The 5,499-nt window shown below is 42.4% G+C and overlaps 1 pseudogene; it reads right to left on the bottom strand.

Moving 5' to 3' along the window:
• Window positions 1–3,441: 3,441 nt before the first annotated feature.
• Window positions 3,442–4,038, bottom strand: LOC103731419 (annotated as a pseudogene).
• Window positions 4,039–5,499: the final 1,461 nt, after the last annotated feature.

Raw genomic sequence — 5,499 nt, 5'->3', positions numbered from 1 at the left:
CCATACCCATAAGAATGCTGTAACCTTTGACCAACTTCTTCAACCCCCTCTGAATACAAACTGTATATAAAAAAAGGCTTGCAGTACAATAAAGCGACCCTTGACAAGTGGACTTGCTTGGGCTCCGTCTCTTCTTTCTCACCCGTTTTTCCTTTCAGGGAGTGGTCCCCCTCGAGCTTTACCTGTACAGGGTCCCCACAGGTGGGGGCACCATCACCCATCAAAAACAAAACAAACAAAACATTATGTATACTTGACACCCTGGGCTTCTCAGTCCATTTTCTGCCTGACTTATACCAAGGAACACTGAGAAGACATCATGGCACTCTGTAGTCAATGCTCACTTCCCTGATTTTAGACTGTCCTTGGTTGCCTGTTTGGGTCTGGTGTTGCTGCCCGGGCACTAATTAATCTATCTTTTTGTCCCGAATTGTAAAATAGGGTCAGTGAGTAAAAGATTCAGTAGTGAAAGATCTTACTGTGCAAGCCTGACAACCTGAGTTTGATCCCCAGAATCCCACATGTGAAAGGAGAGAACCAAATCCCAGAAGTTGTCTTCTGACCTCCACATGTGTGCTAGGGCATGCACACCACACCCGCCCTCCCACAAATAATAAGTAAGTGTAAAAATAGGTACCTTGCTTTGCAGAAAAGAAACAAAACAAAGGCCTCAACATGTTTCAGAGGGTTTAGACTCATAGGTATGCCTAACCTTTTGTCATTGTAACACACTGCTGCCATTTGTAAAGTTTTTGCTGCAGAACCCTGCAGTCAAGACTTTTTTTTAATCGCAAAAAATCCCAAAGTTCTTAAGTAAGGTTATGATTTTGTGTTAGGCCATGTTCATGCCTGCCCTTGACAGCCTACAGCCTACAGGTTAGGTTGCAGGTACACACATTTCTCAAGATGGTCTTCTTCAAGAGTTCAACACTAAACTCATAACATTCATTACTTTAAAGCCCCAGTGTCTGCTTTCCCTTGTGGCTGATGTTGACCACGTTTGTATTGCTGTGCTGGGGCTGCAGCTCCAACCCATGTGGTGGTTTGAATGAAAAGTGTCCCCCATAGGCTCAAGTATTTGAACACTTGGTCAGTTGGTGGCGCTGTTTGCAGAGGTTTAGGAGGTATGTCCTCGCTGGAGGAAGCATGTCAGTGGGGCTGGCCTTAAGGGTTCATACATAGCCTTGCCCCACTTTCACCTTGCTCTTTCTGCTTCCTGTGCATGCTTGAAGATATGATCACTCACCTTTCTGTTTGAGCTGCCTCCTGATCTGCCTACCCCACCACAATGGGGTCTGTAAGTCCCCCACCCTCTGGGACTGTAAGCCCAAATAAACTCTTCCTTCTACAAGTGGCTTTGGTTATAGTATTTTATCACAGCAAAAGAAAGTAACTAATACCACCCACTAGAATATTTTCATTGAACATGTGGCAAGTCAGATTCTTTCAGGAGCTGAGGACAACTATTTTGCAAATTTACAAGGAAGTAAGCTAAGAAAAGCAATGGGGGAAATTGCTTTCCCTATTCTTAAGCCAAAAAGACTTTGTCCTCATTACTTATGCCTGCTTTTCCTTATGCTTGCTCAATTTGAAATTTTAATTTCTCCTAGGTTAAATCCTCTACTTGCATCTTTTCTCCTCCAGTGGTAAGAATGAACCCATGGCCCAAAGGCTTCCCACATATTAGGAAAGCATTCTACCACTGAACTATATACTTAAGCCAACAGTCCTTTAGATGAAACCAAATTACATGCTTAAATGAATGAGGTTGGGCATGATGGTGCACACCTGTAATACTAGCTACTCAGGAGGCTCAGTGAGGAGAGTTGAAAGTTCAAGGCTTGCCTGTGCTTTAGTGAGTCAAAGGCCAGCCTATGCAATTTAGTGAGATCTCAGAATTCAAAAATAGGGCTGTAGCCCAGTGGTAGACCACGTGCCTAGCATGCAGGAGGCTCTAGGTTCAACTCCCGGCAATGAACACACACACACACCACACACACACACACACACGCACGCACACACACACAAACACACACATACACAGACACACACACAAGCCATGCCAAGTGCTATAACTTGTGAACCTTTCTCCTAACATTACTAATGTTGCCACTTCATCATGTAATGCAATCTTCTGCCAATGGGGATGGTTTATTCAATAACTAACTTTCTTCCCTGGCCTTTGGTTAGCCAATATAAATTTTAGTTCTGAAACTTTCCCCCATCTCCTTATACCTTAAGTACTGGGGATTATGTATGATAAGAAAGCTCTACTAGGTTATGTTATTAGTCCTTTTCCATCCTCTAAGAGTTAGAAGCACAGACTTTAATCAGTCTAAAAACATTTCTACCTAGCTTTTTTTCAGTTCAAGGACACCTTGAGACTGAAATAATTACACTGTTAACAGCCACCAACAATATAAAACGTGTTGTGGTGCTGGGATTGAACCTAGGGGCTTTGCACAAGCTAGGCAGGCCCTATATCGTTGGGTTATATCCCAGACCTCAAACTTATTTGTATGCCACTTTATTAGCCAGTCATTTTTAGAGACTGAACCCAGAGCTCAGTTCTTTAAAATAGTCACCCCATAACCTCCAGTAATGATCTTAGTAGCTGTGTTAGCTCTGATTTGCATAGTGACTTTCATTATTTTTCTAGGTACCTTATGAAAATACTGAAGAGGTGAGTAACAGTGTTAGAATCTGGTCTAGCTTTCTTTTCCCATATAGGTAACTGGATAGCTAGTTGGGGTCCTTGACACTACCATGTTGCAGGGGCCCTGTACTCAAAGTGTGGGCAAATTGCAATCAAGACAGTTTTTTTTCAAAAAGCACAGGAAGCAAAACTATTTTTTTTTCTTAAAGCCTTTACTTTGAGACAGAAAAATCTTAATTACATGTGGAAAGGATATATGTAATCATCACTAGGTGAGGAAAATCCAATCAGAAAACTTATCTGCCTGTCACCTAATGCTGAAGCTCAAGTTCTGAAGATACGGAATGCTTCAAGGCTGAAAGGAATGGATAGTTTGCTTTCCCTTCCTGCCTTACCCTCTCCAACAGAATCCAAATCAGACTTCTTCATAATCCTCTAAGGCACCCATGTCCTCACAGACCTGAGAAAACTCTTCCTCCATTTCTTTACCAATATATTAGTAAGCAAAGGCACACTTGGCATCAGCCATGTCCTCATGGGCTTCAGAAAAGTCTCCTTCCTCCATCCCCTCACCCACATACCAGTGAACAAAGGCATACTTGGCTGACACACTGCAGGGCTGAAAGGAATGGATCATTAGTATTCCTTTCCTTCCTCAGCCTCCTCTTCAACAAAATCCATGGCAGACAATGAGGCCATCTATGATATCTGCTGTAGAAACATCAGTGTAGAATGCCCAACCTATACTAACTTTAATCCCCTTATTAGCCAGATCATGTCTTCCATCACCACTTCCCTCCTCCATCAACCTCCTCATAATCCTTCTCTAGTACAGCCCTATCCTCATGGCCCTTAGAAAACTCTCCTTGCTCAATCCCCTCACCCATATACCAGTGCACAAAGGCACTCTTGACATATATCAGATCAAACGTGTGGTTCAGGCAAGACCAAACCTCGATAACAGCTGTGGTCTTGGTCAGCATGCACATAGTTTGCTGTACCTTAGCCAAGTCTTGACCAAGTACCACAGTGGTAGATTGGTAAATAATGCCAAACTTGACGTCGATAGGATACCAGTCCACAGTGGATGCTGCACTTGGTCTGGATGGTGACAATGGCAACACTGACATCTTTGGGAACCACATCATCATTGAATAGCAGTCAGCAAGTCATACATTTGCCATGGTGAGGGTCACATTTCACCATCTAGCTGACTGGCTCAAAGCAGGCATTTGTAGGCTTTGCTACAGTAAGCTGATCATGGTAGGCTTCTCAGCAGAGATGGCAGGGGCATAGCCTAGCAGAGGGAAACTGCTGGTTAGGAGGGCTCCGCTGATTATTATCAAGTTGTTACAGTTGTCAGCAAGTTCTTCTTTTCTCATACTCTGTACCCTGAGAATGTGGTGCTTTAGAAAACCAAATAGATGTTCTTGGATGGGGAGGAGGGACTCTGCCTCCCCCACATCCCCTTAATATTTTCCTATTTTTCTGTTCTGCCTCACTGCCTGTGATAGTGTAAGAGTTGCAGAACGGTACACATTAGATAGTGAAAATTCATATTTTATATTCAGTTCTTACCTTATTCATATTTTGCAAGTTCCTCATTCATTGTTTCAGACAAATAACAAATTTTACACTGTTAATGTGTGTATGTTTTATAACAGTGTGTGTTTGCATATGTTTGTGTGTGTGCATACATGTGCACACCTGGGCACATGTGTTAGCCATCTGAATCTAGCATGTAAACAAGTAGATTCTTATTTGTGTCTTATGATTGTTTTTTGTGGTCTTGTTAAACTGTTTTTGACTCAAAATATGAATTTGTTCACATTTTCCAGCTGAGTTAGAGGCAGCAGGATCATATTTGACTAGTGTTCTTACCTAGTTTCCCCACATTAATTATTCTTAAAAGGAACCTGATGGGCAATCATCTTGTCTTAACAGGAGGAATGAATGCTAGGAAACACTCCCATGCTGAACTCCATTTTGCTGTCTGCTCAGGATGAAAGTCATTTGTAGGCAAGTACCTCCTCCTGACTCTGCGGACCTGGGTTCAATTCCCAGCATCCACATGGCAGCTAACAACCATCTGTAACTCCAGTTCTAGGGGATCCAATGCCCTCTTCTGATATCTGCGGGCATTGCATGACATGGGTACACTTACATAAGTGCAGGCAATACACTCATACACATAAAATAAAATAATAAAATATATTTTTAAAAAATTTTACAGTGGGGGCTGGAGAGATGGCTCAGCAGTTAAGAACACTGGTTGTTCTTGCAGAAGACCCAGGTTTGAATCCCAGCACCCACATGGAGTCTGTAACACCAGTCCCAGGGGATCCGACAGCCTCTTCTGACCTCCGCAGGCATTGTACCACACGGGTGCACTTAACTACATGCAGGCAATACACACATACACATAAAATAAAAATAATAAATAATTTTTTTTAAGTTTACAGTGTTGGGGACCACACCTAGAGCTTTGACACACGGTGGACAAGTTCTCTAACACTGAACTACATCCCTGTCACAAAATTGGCTTTGATGGCAGATAGCACTGCAGTAAATTTTAACTTAGTTAATATTAGTATTATTACTTTATTAAATTTGGTGGGTTTTTCTTTTGTCTTTTTGGGACAGTGTCTCCCTGTAGCTCCAGCTAACCTGGAACTCACTATATAGACCAAGCTGGCCTTGAACTCCCAGAGATCTGTCTGCTTTTGCCTCCCAAGTGCTGGGACTAAAGGTGTGAGCCACCACACCTGGCTTAAATTTGTTTTTATAGTTTATTTTTCTTATTATTATTTGGAGTAGAATCTCACTATGTAGCTAGTCTGGTC

Source organism: Nannospalax galili, unplaced genomic scaffold (genome assembly GCF_000622305.1).
Source record: "Nannospalax galili isolate Female #2095 unplaced genomic scaffold, S.galili_v1.0 scaffold213, whole genome shotgun sequence".
In the NCBI taxonomy this organism is placed as follows: domain Eukaryota; kingdom Metazoa; phylum Chordata; class Mammalia; order Rodentia; family Spalacidae; genus Nannospalax; species Nannospalax galili.
The sequence above is the reverse complement of the archived record's forward strand: the minus strand, read 5'-3'. Positions and strand labels throughout refer to the sequence as shown.